Source organism: Myodes glareolus, chromosome 3 (genome assembly GCF_982192425.1).
Source record: "Myodes glareolus chromosome 3, mMyoGla1.1, whole genome shotgun sequence".
NCBI classification, from domain to species: domain Eukaryota; kingdom Metazoa; phylum Chordata; class Mammalia; order Rodentia; family Cricetidae; genus Myodes; species Myodes glareolus.
The window spans coordinates 22,824,528-22,841,217 of record NC_142028.1 but is presented as its reverse complement, the minus strand read 5'-3'; the positions used below and the strand labels follow the sequence as shown (position 1 = coordinate 22,841,217).

General features: G+C 40.4%; 1 non-coding gene across 1 annotated transcript; it reads left to right on the top strand.

Annotated features, from left to right (window-relative positions):
• Positions 1-13,821: 13,821 nt before the first annotated feature.
• Trnak-cuu (transfer RNA lysine (anticodon CUU)) lies at positions 13,822-13,894 on the top strand. The gene has a single exon. It is a non-coding gene; the product is annotated as a tRNA-Lys (tRNA).
• The last annotated feature ends 2,796 nt before the right edge of the window (positions 13,895-16,690 follow it).

The following is a 16,690-nucleotide window of genomic DNA, read 5'->3' as shown; positions in this document are numbered from 1 at the left end:
CTTGACGATCAATCGCCTCTTCCTCTCCCCGCTCTCGAGGAGAGAGGGGGTGTTGCGCGGCTGAGAGTTTGGTCGCAGGGCCCCCCCTTGTGCGGGCCTTCCGTCTCCCCAGGTACAGTCGCGTGTGGGCGTCGTCGTCGGTGGCGGTCGTGCAGCGGCCGCGCCCCATGCGTGGCATCCCTCTTCTCCTGACCACCCTCCTTCCCTCGGGTCCTTTATTTATCCCCCCCCCCCTCCACTCCCGCTCCCGAGCCGCCCTCGACTGCGCTCCCTCCTCCCCGCTGCGCCTCCCTCCATTACCCTGGCCCTGCCCAGTGGGGAACTCTCAGTGAGGGTCAGGCTTCCTAGAGGGGTGAGGGACATGTCCGCCCGGAAAGGAAAAAAAGTTTCCTTTTTAACTTTCCAGTTGTACATTAAACAAGGATATCCCTTGAATTCAGTGCAACAGGATCTCTACAGTGGCTTCGTTTTTCAATATGATAATATGCAACTTTTCCTTAAAATGGACCCCCAAATCCATTTAGATGTTTCGCTTCTGAAAAATATTTGTTTATTTACTTGCACGTGTGACTTGTTATTGTTTCCTTTCTTTAATTCTTCTACTTTTCTAAAACTAAATCCTAAATGTTTATTACAGAAAATATCACACATACCCCCCACCCCAATATTAAATTATCTGCCTTAGCTAACTTTTCTCAGAGAAATATGGGCAAGAATGTGATTCCATTTGGAGAATGAAAACGGTTTCAGATATGGGACTATTTGACTAAGCTCAAAAACATATACATTCCTCATGACCTTCAGTATTTCTTTTTTGGTAATTATGAACACTGTTTTCTAGAAAGTCCATATTCTTTCATTAAAACAAACAAGTAAGCAGACAAAGTGTAAAGTAAGGAGGAGGGAATAAAGGACGAAAAATAAAAGAATGAAACAGTTGGTTTCCAAATACAGAAGATAGTTTAACAGAAATTCCACAGGATTCTCCATTTCCATAATTTCCCATGAACCAGAACTACCAGAAGATTTGCTTGAGTAGGGAGTTCAACCTCTGCTGTGTCCCCCAGCTTTCCTTTGAATCACACTGGATCTGCAAACCCCAGGCCCCAGCCCACAGCTGTGCACATTGAAACCTGTGCTGTTAGAGTTTCCTTCATTCTGGGACAAAAGGAGCCTGGTCAACAGCAACTTTCTTAACTCACCAGAGTGCAAATTACCAGATAGAGTGGACTAGAAAGCTAAAGATACACACACACACACACACACACACACACACACACACACACACACGTGCCTGTGCAGATAGGTAGGCACTCAGACATGCATGCATGCCTGCATACAGGCAGACAGACAAGGCATTTGGGCATACACACAGGCATACACGCAGGCACACACACATACACACCAAAAACAAACAATGCAATCAAAAAAAAAAAACCCTAAAAATCCAACCAAACAAAAAGTATACTCTGGGCTCTTATAAATTGATTCCTTCTTCAGTTCTCTTGCTCAGAAATACTTGAGTATTATATACTCAGATAGAGTAACTAATATGCTAGAGGCGTCTAAGCATCTCCACTTCTCCAGAGACCCAGCATGACAGGCTACCAGACAGGTGGCTGTTTCTCTGTGAGACTCTGGTGAAACTCCTCTATCCCCTTTTATTCTGATTCTTATTGCATCAAATACATACCAATTTCTCCTTCCTGTTGGAGATCTGTGCCAGTGGGTTCTGTCTCTAGCATGCTCATGGAAACACTTTGGGCCACTGCAGCAAACATCTCTGCGCCGAATCTCAGCTACAGTAAGACTGAAATTGTAATCAGAGCAGAAGAATTAGTGCTTTCAACCTTGGACAGTTCCAAACAAGCCCATTGTTATCTCCATCGTGTTCATCAGGTGGCTAGTTACCTCTTTCCCTTCTAGCAGAACACCTGTGAACATGAAGTTGCTTCTTGGAGAAACAGAAGTTGATTTTAGGAGAGAGGATTGAGACATGGAATAAAGTGTATCGATAACAAAATTATCAGAATGGCGAACTGTTGCATCATTTAACAAGGCAAAGTACTTTTAGTTCTGGGAAGGGCTCATCTATTTATTTTGATAGCAGGCTCTCACTGCGTAGCTGTGACTGGTCTCAGACTCACTTGATAAGCGACTCTCAGAAGGATACAGCACTCATGTCACAGTGTGATAGAGCATAATAAAGAAATATGAGGAAACCGTCTGTGGGCGTCTAGTCATGCCTCTCTGCCGCCAATCCCTGGGGACTCTGCTGATTCTCATGGGACTCAGTTTTTCCTCCCTCAAGAAACAAAACAGAGGAGGAAGTTAGGGGGAGGACACCTCATCCTACACTACAGATTACAAAGGAGGTTCTTGTCCAGGTACAGGGACAATGGCTGATTTGTTTGTGGGCAGTGTACCTGAGACATGCTAGAAAAAAGCTGTTCAATTAAATCTCAGTCAGGGCCTGCCCCTAACCACTCTATTCTGAGGGGGACCCAGAAAGTGGATGTCCAACTTCCTAGTAACGCAATATCAGGCATTACTTTGAGCCCAATCTGTACCCTACTATTTGAAATATCATCCAGCAGTCCAGGCAAACTGCTTCCAAATGATAACCCAAAAGAGCATCTCTAAGATAGCAGCCAAGTTAGGCTTTTCAGACTCCTCCTACCAGTGATGGAGGAGGGTCATCTCTCTCTGTATTACTCACATTGGTTTATAAAGAAACTGCTTGGCCTGATAGGTCAGAATATATGTGGGTGGAGTAGATAGAACAGAATGCTGGGCAGAAGGCAATGAGGTAGTTGCCATGATTCTCCACTCCGAGACAGACACAGGTTAGGATCTTTCCCTGTAAGCCACTACCTCGTGGTGCTACACAGATTACTAAATATGGGTTAAAGCAAGATGTGAAAACTAGTCAATAACGCTGCCTAATGGGCCAGGCAGCGTTTAAATGAATACAGTTTGTGTGTTGTTATTTCTGAAAGTAAAGCTAGCCATGCAGGAGCCAGGCGGGAACGCAGCCCTGCTGCTCCTTCTATGTTGGAGCCCATGTTTCTCCAACACAGATATCTTTTTTCCCTAACTGTATTGGTATGGAGGCACAAGGAATAATCAGACACAGCTTACACCATTATTACAGAAAAGAGCATCTCAGGCTTCTTCCTCCTAAAGATTTCTCCTGAAGATCTCCTCGCGTTTTTTCTTCAAACATCTTTTATATCAATACATCAACTGGACAGGAAAATACATCATCATTCTGTCTCCTAGGTAACCAGGTGAATGGCCTTTTGTCATGTCCACATCTACCTGTCTTCTGAGTATGCTAGCTGTCATGAAGGCTTGAATTAGCATCTCTATATGGCATCCTCTAAATTACAAAGAAAGGGAGCAGCCAACTTCCTGACCTTTGTCAGGCAGAGACAGACTCTCTGCAGGGCTACATGATCACTTTGGATAGGCCCAATGGCTTCAGAACCTGGCTACTACACCATAAAGAAATATGGGCCCACACTTTACAGACCAGATGGAGGGCACAACAAGTTATGATTCCATGATATTTCTGTAATGTGAATGGGCCTTCAGGCACAGAATTCAGTGAGGGGGGGGTTATAGGCCATGAGCTGCTATGGTTCTGTCTTTGTCTCAGGCTGGCAGGAACTTGCAACTCAACTAGTCCAGGCAGGCACTGACAACCTGGAAATGTTAGTGGTCAGCATGAAATACTGTTACAACAGTGAAGCCAAATTTGCAGCAAACTTTAATTAAATTTTGGGTGGCTAGATGGACTCTTGCCAGGCCTGTATGCAGGTTCCCACAAAAATGGTCCAAGAGCACGCTGTGTAGTGACTTAAAAAGAAAAACCCATCAACTAAGGGAGTCATTTTAGGGTTTACAGGAGACTTGATTATATATGGGATCCAAGGAGAGATCCCCAGATTGTTCTCTGGACAGAGGAGAGGGTGCCTGAACCGGCCTTGGCCCATAACCATACTGATGAATATTTTGCTTATCACCATAGATCCTTCATCTGGCGAAGGATGGCGATACAGACAGAGACCCACATTGGAGCACCGGACTGAGCCCCCCATGGTCCAAATGAGGAGCAGAAGGAGGAAGAAAATGAAAAAGGAAAGAAATAAGAACTGCGAGGGATGCTATCACCCACTGATACAAGGGGACGGATCTAATGAGAGTTTACCAAGGCCAGTTGGACTGGGACTGAACGAGGACGTGATCTAACCAGATTCTCTGAATGTGGCTGGATTCTCTGAATGTGGCTGGCCCGAAGTCTTTCTGAAAAGCCATTGACTATGACACTGAAACTTGTTTCCTCTGCATATACTGTATTTTGGGGATCCAGTCTGTTTAGATACTCACCTTCCTGGACCTGGAGGGAGGGGGGAGGAACTTGAACTTCCCACAGGGCAGGAAACCCTGACTGCCCTAAGGGAGGAAGAGGGAGGAGGAGAGGGAGTGGGGAGAGTGGGAGGGTGTTGGGAAGAGGGGCGGAAATGGAAACTTTTATAATTTAATAAAATTACTTTAAAAAAAAAGAAAGAAAAACCCATAATTCATTGCATTTCCCATCAGGTTCAATCAGGGACAAACATACATTCCGATGTACCTCCATCCTGTGAATTCCCCACCCTTAAGTGATCAAGCACATCCAGTGCAGATAGGTCAGACAAACTTATTTAGGGGAATGAAGAATATGTGACTTATTATCTCCCACAAGCAATAGCCTCCAGAGGTTCAGGAACTCTCTGGTCTTGGGCAAGGGGCGTGCAGATCAGAGGTACTTTTGTTTCATGACTTTCTTAGGCATAGTAATTAAAACTTAAAATGTAACTTTGGATCTCACATAGACTACTTTAAAGAATATCAATTTTAAATTAGCTTGTAAATTATTGTGTTTCCTAAGGTTTTCTCATACATTCTGTGTTTTTTTTTAATCCACTGGTTACCTCTTCTCTCTCTCCCTCTAGTCCCTCTTCCATTCTTGCTTAAAACTAACACATTTTAGTTCAGTTATTGTATTTTTCATTCCAGGGTTTCTGTTTGGTTCTATTTATGGTTTCTACATCTTCATTGGTATAGTTTACCTATGCATTGATCTCCTACAGTTGTTTCTCAGTGGTGTTCATGTACATCTTTATGACAAGTTTTAGAAATTCTTTGTCCAGGAATTGTAGACTAAGTTCAGTAGGTCAATCACCTGCTATCTAATCAGTAAGACCAGACTTCAGATCCCTAGAAACCTGTGTAAATAACTGGGTGGTATGAAGGCTCACCCACAACCCCAGTGCTTAGGAGGTGGTGCTGGGGACCCTTGGAGCAAGTTCATTAGCTAGACTAATGTAATCAATGGGCTCTGGGTTCATTAAGAGACCCTGCTCAGTAAGTAAAGTAGAGCATAATGAAATAAGAAACTTGATATCAAACTCTATCTCCACATACACACCCATGCACCACAGATGTGCACCTACACAGATGTGAGCACTCATTCACACTTACACATACTAAATACACATTTAAAAAACAAGATAGAATCATGTCCCGAATAGCTATACATCTGTGGTACATTAGTTTAAGAAACATTTTTGTACTTTGGTTGGCTAATATTTTGCTATTTGGTTTTGTTCTATGATTGGGCATCTGAGAAACCAGATGATGTGTGGGATTCTTCTCTGTATATTGTGAATATGTTTTATTACTATTGGTTAATAAAGAAACTGCTTTGACCTATGACAGGGCAGAATATAGACAGGAGGATTATCCAAAAGGTATACATACACACACACACACACACACACACACACACACACACACACACACAGAGAGAGAGAGAGAGAGAGAGAGAGAGAGAGAGAGAGAGAGAGAGAGAGAGAGAGAGAAGAGTCAGGCAGATGACATGTCAAAAAGATACCAGAACCTTAAACTTACTAGTAGGTCACAGCCTCGTAGAGATACATAGATTAATAGAAATGGGTTAATTTAAGATGTAAGTGCTACATAGAAATGTGACTAAGTCATAGGCCAAGCAGTGTTGTAGTTAATATAGTTTTGTGTGATTATTCAGGTCTGGGTGGCCAGAAACATAACAGCAGTCTTCATTTACTATCGGCGAATCAATCCCACACCAGTTATGTTTTAAGGGGTTATTTATTTTGGGGGTTAAAACTTACATACACCATAAACCGTCAGGAAGGGAGGAGCCTAGTCGCTGGAGCAGGAGCCGGGAGCAGGAGCCTGGAGCAGGAGCTGGGAGCAAGCACCGGAACCAAGAGCCGGAACCAAGAGAGCCTGATCCGGATCTGCTTCTCTTTTTAAAAGAGAAATATACCACGCCCCAGTGGGCTGGTATTTCAGCAGCTATTGGCTGACAGAGCAGAAATCGCTCCCTGCTGCACTGTGGGCTCGTATTTCAGCGACTATTGGTTGAGGCAGCGGAAGTTACTCCCACAACACCTCCCCCTTTTGTTTAAGTAAGAGAGTTCTAAGCCTACTACGAAATTATATACAGTAAGTACAAACCTACACAATTATATACAATAAATACAGATATCCTATTCTAACTAGCTTAAGTCTTGTATAAGAAATAACTTGGCCATGTCATGAAAGGAAAGTAACTATGTTTATATAATCTTCAATCCCATCAAAGATCTGAGAAGGGAAATAATGTTACCTAAGTAATTAAGAAGTGCAATCAAACTTCCAGAACATGTAATAAATCACAGAGACAACTGGCTACCTTGGCAAACACCCAAAATCACATTTGCAGCGTTGAAGAAACCAACTTTGGCTAAGGCCTAACATAACTGACATACCATTTTCAAAGGCAAGGAACTTTTCAAAACTATCTTATCCTGTCTTGGCAGGATATGGCAGTCCTGTTTTATCCATTTACGGATACTCTGTAACTCTGTCAGTAGTTGAGGTATGGGCATTTCTTTACCCAAAGGCCAGTTCTGCCAAGAAGAAAGGCTCCAGGTGGAGTGTCTTTGGTGCTCAACATTCTCTCAGGAATAGATCAGTGTTGCCAGGAGCGATTGTGTCTCCCTACCACAGAACTCTGAGTTAGATTAAAGGCCATTTTCTACAGCTCTTTGAAGAGGTTGAAGATTATCTATCTATACTGAATATAATCTCTATGTATCTAAAGAACCTGATTAGTCTAATTATAAATGACAAACTTAGATGACTATTGATCTATATTATTCTCAATATCTATCTAACTTAAAGACTGAAATAGTAAACAACTGTGCAATAAATGGGAACAATATGACCTCCAAATATAAACAATGTGCAAGTATACATTGCAATATGGTAAATATATATATCAATACATAAACAATATATGAGTATCTTAATCAGAGGTAGATGTGTACAATGCAATATGGTAAAATATACATATATCAATTCTATATATATATGTCAATACATAAAAATGTTTTAAACAGAGGTAGAAACATGCATGCATAAAATAGTCAACATAATTTAAGTTTGTATCAATATATAAGAATCAATACCAATATATTTGTCTAAAAGCAATAACTCACAAGTACAAACCTATTATCCCATAATCCAATTATCCCTCTTTTTTTTTTAAGGATTCGTGCGCTTATAAAATTCCTCCCCCAACCCTCAACCCTATACTAATTATAACCAACCCCTAAATGATGTCCCTAAACCCAAGGACAAACTTTACTGGGAGAGGGTACGTCGTTCTCTAGAATTACTTCCAGTTGTCATGGGGGCGACGTTCTTTCTGGGGGATCCTGTGAAAGCAAAATGATGGTTAAATTTCAAGATCAATGTCTTTTAAAATTGCAAATAGTCTCTGAGTATTTTGTGGAGGACTGGCCAGAATGTTGTACAAGATGTGCATCATTTCAGCTAACCACGTTGGAATCGTCTTGTGCAGCTGGTACTCAAAACAGGTCTTGTAGTAGCGCTATCAGTATCATGATGTCATATCAACCAGGTGGAGTTGTTGTTATGGGGCCCCATCTTCTTCCTGGAAACTTCAAATGTCACTGCAGGAAAAACTTATTGTTCATTGTGGAAAACTTAAACATTAATCATATATATTAATCATATATTAATATCATATATTATATGATTATAATGATATATAATCATATATTAATCATATAGACATATATAGACATACATATATTCAATAAAAGACATGATAGATATATTTAATGAAAGGTATGATAGATATGAAGAAAAGTAAAGATGTTTTCTAAACTTATATTCCTTTCTGCCCCATATCATGGCTCTTGACATGAGACAGAAACTCCAGAAACTCTGGGTTTTTCTTTTAACAACAGGCTTGGAATTAGAGAGGGACTGAGCCAGAGTCCAACTCTAAAACCAGCTCTATAAATTTAGAAATATGATTTAGTATATTTTACTTACAGAACCTATTCAGTTTTCTTGATAGTCCTTATTAGGCCATTATTTTCCATCTGTCAGTATTCAGATATCCAGGGTCCCTTGAACTTTTCAAAAATCAGTGTTTTCCTGTGGAGATAAGAACAGAACCCTGCCCCCATTCTACATGTTTTTCTTACCAATTGTATGAATATCATCATTGTGGATGAGCTGTCATTTCTCCTTTCCAAGAGGTTTCTCCTCTTCAAATCGAACCTTTATTAATTTTGATGGTATCCACAATTTTTCTTCTCCTGTGGAAACAAGAGCAAAACCCCTTCCCCAACATAGCACATCTCCTGGCCTCCATTGAGAGGTCAGCATGTCTTTGAAATAAACAGGTTGGTTTAGTTCAGAAGTTTTTTCCATTATACAATGCCTCTCTGCTGCTGTTGTTCCTTTCTCATTAGCATTAAGAAAATTCAAGGTTAATAAAGCATTATGCAATCTATTTCTGGGGGTATCTTTCGTCCCTTTCTGTTTGATTAGCATATCCTTTATAGTACGATTTGATCTTTCTATAACTGCTTGACCTGTAGGATTGTATGGTATACCTGTAACATGCTTAATATTATAATAAGCAAAAAATCGTTTCATTTTCCTAGATACATAAGCTGGACCATTATCTGTTTTTATTTGTGCAGGTATACCCATAATGGCCATAACTTCTAATAAATGTGTGATTACTGAGTCAGCTTTTTCTGAGCTTAAAGCAGTTGCCCACTGAAAGCCTGAATAAGCGTCAATGGTGTGATGTACATATTTTAATTTGCCAAATTCTAGAAAGTGAAACACATCCATCTGCCAAATTTCATTCCTTTTAATACCCTTTGGATTAGTCCCTGCAGGCAATGGTGTTTGGTTATAAAAAGAGCAAGTAGGGCATTTCTTTACAATCTCCTTAGCTTGTTGCCATGTAATAGAAAACTCTTTTTTCAAGCCTTTGCTATTGACATGATGTTTTTTATGAAATTCAGATGCCTCCAACACACTACCAATCAATAATTGATCAATATCTGCATTACCTTGTGCTAGAGGACCTGGCAGACCCGTATGGGATCGGATATGCGTTATATACATAGGGCAGAGCCTGTTTCTGATCATGTCTTGTACCTGGATAAACAATGAGGTCAGTTCTGTATCATCAGGTATATATTCAGCAGTTTCAATATGCAAAATAACTCTTTCTGCATATTGTGAGTCAGTAATTATATTAAGAGGTTCTTTAAAATCCCTAAGCACCATAAGGATGGCATATAATTCTGCCTTCTTGACAAAATCATAAGGACTTTGTTCCACTTTACTCAATTCTTCTGATTTGTAACCTGCTTTCCCTGATTTATTAGCATCGGTATAAAATGTATGGGCTCCGGTTATTGGAGCATCACGGACAATTCGAGGGAGGATCCAAGAAGTTCTCTTTATAAAGTTAAGTCTCTTGCTTTTTGGGTAATTGTTATTGATTTCTCCCAAAAAATTAGCACAAGCTCTTTGCCATGGTTCATTGTCTTCCCACAACTTTTTTTTATCTCATCAGCAGTGAAAGGCACTATAATTTCTGCTGGGTCTATACGTGCTAATTGACGAAGTCTCAATTTTCCTTTTATAATCAATTCAGAGACTTTCCACATAAGTTTTTATTTTTTTACTTGGTTTGTGTGGTAAAAAGATCCATTCTAAAATAGTATCTTCCCTCTGCATTAAAATTCCTGTAGGAGAAATTCTGGAAGGTAATATAACTAGAATGCAACTAAGATTTGGATCCACCCTATCTACATGTGCCTCCTGTAATTTTTCCTCAACCATTATCAGTTCCTTTTCTGCTTCAGCTGTTAACTCTCTGGGACTATTCAGATCTTTGTCACCATCTAAGGTTTTGTTTAAATGAATTATTAGATCAGGTGTTATCCCAACAGCTGGTCGTAGACTGGAAATGTCTCCCAATAATCTTTGAAAGTCATTAAGAGTTCGTAACCGGTCTCTCCTGATTTGTGCCTTTTGAGTCTTAATTCTTTGTAAGCCTATTTTATAACCTAAATAATTAACAGAATCAGGAGCAATTTGCAATCCCCATTTAGGTAATACTAGTTTTACTTCTTCAAACAGCCTTTCTAAGGTATCTTTGTTTTGATCAGATATCAGGATATCATCCATATAGTGGTATATAATGGACTTAGGATATTGTTTGCATATAATTTTCAATGGTTGGCTTACAAAATATTGGCACAGGATGGGAGAGTTCAACATTCCCTATGGGAGGACGGTCCACTGGTACCTCCTTGCAGGCTGAGAGTTATTATAGGTAGGCACTGTGAAGGCAAACTTTTCTCTATCTTTTTCTTGTAATGGTATAGTGAAGAAACAATCTTTCAGATCAATAACTATAAGAGGCCATCCCTTTGGTAACAGGGAGGGCAGAGGAATTCCAGATTGCAGAGGGCCCATAGGTTGAATAACCTTGTTCATAGCTCTAAGATCTGTCACCATTCTCCATTTACCAGATTTTTTCTTAACAACAAACACAGGAGAGTTCCAAGGGCTGGTAGATTCTTCTATATGTCCAGCATCTAATTGCTCTTGTACCAGCTGTTCTAAAGCCTGTAACTTTTCCTCAGCTAAAGGCCACTGTTTAGTCCATATTGGTTTCTCAGTCAACCATTGTAGAGGCATGGCTGTTGGTACCTCTGAAGGGCTATCAATTGTGTTGTGTTCTTGTATAGCTCTAATGGCTGGTTTCCGCCATCTGTAATATCTTGTAATATTGTCCTCAGAAATATAGGCTCTGGAAGCAACAGGAATGTTAATTTGGGTGTTCCATTGCTGCAATAGGTCACGGCCCCATAAATTCACTGCAATATTTGCTACATATGGCCTTAGTTTTCCTATTTGTCCGTCTGGACCTATACAATTGACCCATCTCGTGCTTTGTCTTACTCGAGATAGGGTTCCAATTCCTAAGAACTGAATATCTACCTCCTGAAGAGGCCAATGTGGATGCCAAGACTCTGGTGTAATGATACTTACATCCGCACCTGTGTCCAGTAAGCCAGTAATAAGTTTGCCATTTACACACACTCTTAGCTGTGGTCTTTGTTCATTTATAGAAGTCTGCCAGAATATTCATTTACTTTGTCCTCTTAGATTTCTTGATTCATTCACCACATTTAACTCATCCTTCAGGCTGTTATTGCTTTTAACAGCAGGCATGGGCCATTCTAATTTCCCTGAAGAGGCATATTCTCTGCAGTGATTGGAAATGACTGGACCACATTTGCCATGGGGGCCTTCGAGAGGCCCCCTATTGAGTTTCCCGATGGCAACGGGTTGCCCTGTTTATCTCTTGTTGACCTACACTCATTCGTCCAATACCTGCCCTTTACACATCTCCTACATAAACCTGAAGGCTGAGTCCTCCTATTCCTGTTATTCCTAGAAGAGGCATTATTCCTGGAATTCCATTGTCTGCAGTCCCTTTTCATGTGTCCCATTTTGCCACAATGAAAGCATTTTGTAATCTGATGTCTCCTTTTACCTTTGGAAATTGCTTCTTGTACCCATGTTTCATTGCCATAATCGAATGTATCAACATTCATTGTATGTAAAACCCATTCGTCCAAAGGCGCTGATCTGAGCTTTAAAGGCCCCAGGATCCTTTTGCATTCTACATTGGCATTCTCATATGCCAAAGACTCAATTACTATATTTCTTTCTTCTGGATCAGGTATCCCTATTTGTACAGCCTTAGTTAGTCGTTGCAAAAAGTCACTAAGGGGTTCTCTCTGACCCTGTTTGACCCTGACATACGATTCTACTCTCTGACTTGAGTCTTGAACCCTGTCCCAGGCCCTTAGAGCTGCTGTAGCACATATGGATAAAATGTTTTCATCATAAAGAGCTTGTTCCTGAGGATCAGAGTAAGGTCCTTCCCCTAGAATTTGACCTAGAGAAACCTCAATTCCTTTCGCTGATTCTTGTTGTTGTAAAAGTCTGGCCTCTTGTTTGAATAGGCATTTGAAATGCCATAAAGGTCCGTTCTCAAGGACAGCTGACGTGAGCTGGTTCCAATCTTGAGGGGTGGCCCTGTTGCTCAGAGCCCAGGATTTTAACATCTCCCTAACAAAGAATGAATGTAGTCCATAATTCACAATTGCTTGTTTAAATTCTTTCAGATCATTCATACGTATAGGCTCCCATGTATGTTCTTTAATGATCTTAGGGGTTTTGGAGCCAGTTATCTTTTCTGATGTTATTACTGGAAAGGCAGTTATAACTCTATGTAGACTGAGAGTTTTTTGAGGTGAAGGTTGCCTTTCTACCTTTTGCTCCTGTTCATCAGAGTCTATGATTTCCTCAATCTTATTAAATCTGCTCACCATTGCCTTCTGTAAGTCCTGAATCTCCTGTCCAGTATTATGCTCCAAAGCCTTCATTAACGATTCTAAGGCATGGAGCTTGTCCGTCAGAGACACTATTTCCTCCTTGGACACAATCGCATTCATTGATAATTCCAAGGCGTGGAGCTTGTCCATTAGAGATACAATATCCTCCTTGGACATAATCCTCATGGCATGTACTGTGCCTTTTTGTATGGAAATCCTGTCAATTAATCTATCATACCCTTTTGATAAAGTCCGATTTTCACATTCAATGGTTATAATCCTCTCAGCTAATGTTTCAGCACTTACAGTCATGGACTGGAGGTTATGAGTCATTTTGGTTGTCCCCTCCTCCAGAGCAGTGAAGCTCCCTTCTAAAGAAGCAATATCAGACTGTACCTTCTTGATATTTTGGTCAGTCGACCGAGTCATATCAAACAAAGATCTAGTCTCCTCCTTGAAATCTCCAAATTCTGATCTAGTTTCTTCCTTGAAATCTCCAAACTCTTTTTTGAGGAGGTTGGTATCAGTCTGAATTGTTCTTAAGGTTTTAATCTCTGTCCTCAGCATTGTAGATTCAGTCTGTAAGGACTGTATCTTTCTTATAAAATAGCCAAACACCAGAAAAGTGACAGATCCCAGGAATAACAAAGTAAGAGGAATATCTGAGACATCCTTCAGAATATCCTCCATAGCACAATTAAAAAAACCATTGAACTTTTGGATAGTAATATTTTCTGACATTTTCAATCAAAGGAAATTGTACTTGTATGTATGTATGTTTTTATTTATTTTCAACTGAAAAGAAAAATCTTACCTGTAATGACCGTTGCCTGCCAGTAGGAGGTGAGGCGCACCTGAATCCACGTGGCAGTGGTGTTGATTCAGGAAGTAAACTCTAGAATATATACACTCAAATCCAGAGGTTAAATCCACAGATCACAAAATGTCAGAGAGCTTCTAGTGGCCAACAAACAAGGCAATAAACAAGGCCCGGCTAGCTCAGTCGGTAGAGCATGAGACTCTTAATCTCAGGGTCGTGGGTTCGAGCCCCACGTTGGGCGCCAATTATTGGAAAATCAATCCCACACCAGTTATGTTTTAAGGGGTTATTTATTTTGGGGGATAAAACTTATATACACCATAAACCGTCAGGAAGGGAGCCTAGTCGCTGGAGCAGGAGCCAGGAGCAGGAGCCTGGAGCAGGAGCCGGGAGCAAGCACCGGAACCAAGAGCCGGAACCAAGAGAGCCTGATCCGGATCTGCTTCTCTTTTTAAAAGAGAAATATACCACGCCCCAGTGGGCTGGTATTTCAGCAGCTATTGGCTGACAGAGCGGAAGTCGCTCCCTGCTGCACTGTGGGCTCGTATTTCAGCGACCATTGGTTGAGGCAGTGGAAGTTACTCCCACAACAATTTACAACCAGTCACCTCTTGCATGGGCTCTTCATCTCAGAAATATTCTCATCAGGTTGATATTGTTGTGTTTCTCAAACCTGTTTTCATATCTCTCTTTGAGTCCTAACTGTGCCGCAAACATTCTGCTTTCCTCTATTATCTGTGGGTTACAAACTTGGGGCAGGACCTTTGGTGATCCACATAAGTCAAGATAAAAACAGTTCTCAGGTATTCCTAAGACAAGCAAAATACTTCATTCATGCTGATTGTTTTGTTTCATTGAAAATGAAGAACCTTTCTGTGGTGACTCTGACCAGCAGGACATTTTTCAGTGACAGGTCCTGAAAAGGAAGGTCTAAAGAATATAGAATAGGTGAGCTTGGGAGGTCTTGCAGAAGCTATACCTTATTTCAAGCCAGCTCATTTAGAAATATCTTATGCACTATTTCCAGGGCAGAAATGTGACAGAGTCAGAAGAAAGCTATCATATGGTTTTGAAAAGTCAACAGGAAGCAAACAAAGCAGTGATGGCCAAAAGGAACATGGAGAGTTAAAGAGCCTGGCAGACAAAGCACACAGTGGTCTTGGGGCTGATAACTATAGTCTTTTATAGAGAAAAGTCCCAGTATTCAGGAACTGAAGTTTTACCCATTTGAAGTCTGTGCCCAGGTCCAGACTGTCCTTGCCAAGTTCAACCCTGGGCAGGATATAGAATTAAACTCCTTCTGCCTTTTCATCAGGGCCTCTGAGAAAGCTTCTATTAGGTTTGTCTAGGTCCTACAATATATAAGGTTTCTGCCCAGATCTTTTGTAGGATAAAGCATGAGAGAGCTGCATCAGTTACCTACCCCCTCTCTGTAATAGATCTCCTTGGTTTTAAAATAGTCTGGGACTGCAGCATCTTAGTTAGACTCCAGACTTCTCACAGAGGTGCTCTAGTCTGGATGTCAGTGCCTAATGCCTTCTCTGTGGAGAAGGAGATGTTCTAGATACCTGTTGAGCCAGTATAATCATGTCACCATTCCTTTGTATTTTTAACCTGATGAATATAATCTGATATCACTATTATCGTTTTCTGACTCATATTTTCACTTTCTTGCTGAAAAAAGCTGCTTTATCACACTAGTTCTTACATTAAGATGTATTATTACTTATATCTTTTCTCTTTGTTCTACGTATCCCAACTCTTATCATTAACCTGGAATGGTTTGATATCCAAATAGGCTTCTAGTTAAAAACATATCTTTATTTTTTTGAGGTACTCAATATTAATTTCTCTATTTTCATACTCTGAAACCCAGGATTATATATAATCATTAATTATTTGAATTATTTAGGTTTAATGTCACACTGTGTGTTTGTAACACCACACTATTTTTCATACATTGTCTGTTTGTCTTTTCTCTCTCCATATATATAATTATGACAAGATTAAGGTAGTTATGATTTCTGGTATATGTTGTGGTAAAAATATCTTTCTGTCTGTCAGATGATCAAAAGATATTATTAATACAGTTAAATTCTTCAGGATTGCAGCCTTCAAGAAGGTGTATTTTTCGTCTGTAGGATGGTTGCAGCATAACAGTGCAGTAGTTATTTCTGATACTCCGTAACTAGCAAGTGTTCAGTTTGTTTTACACTCATGTGGACAAATGACACTTATCTCTGTTTTTTTTTCCACTTACATCGTGCTTTGTGGTATAGAGGCATTTGTAATCATCTTTATCTGAAACCATCTCACCTCAAATCTGCCATTCTTAGCAGAACTACTCTGAATTCCTAGTAGTCACAGATGGCTTCAGAGCTTACAGCTCAAGTTCACTGACCTCACAGCATCATTTGAATTGTTGCTTAGAGCACCAGGCTTCTCTTCACTCTAGTGATATTTCCTATTCATCCCACAGATTTTGATGGTTGTAGGAATTCTTATCCAAGTGTGCTCCATGAGTTAACTTAGTCTATGAAATATTTGTATATCCACACATTCCCTGTGTAAGACTGCACTGTCTTGACAAAGGAATAAGTTCATGTGACAGGAACATGCTTTGTTAACAAATTTCCAGGTGATTCCTATATATAATTCAATGTGAAACCCTTATGAAATACACACAAATTTTTATGTGCTATTTTTTTTTCATTTTCTGGTAATGTATAGAGTAACCCAAAATGGACAACTCTAGAAAGTCTTGTTCACCTGTTGAAATCTTAGGTTTAAATGAAGCATGGGCAGAAGTCCATGCCTGGCCTTGGCTAAAATGATTGTCATCAAACAGTGACAGCTGAGGAGCTTTCACAGGGTTGTAAGTGTGCTGTGAGACCCTCAAACAGGCTGTCCCTTACTTTGTAATCATCAGTGGTCTTGGGACATGAGGGTTCCTCCCATGCTGTGAGTATGCACCTCCAGTCTTCTGGATCTCACAGCCAGCCAATTGCTGCCATTGCATTGTAATCGTGAGTGTCCA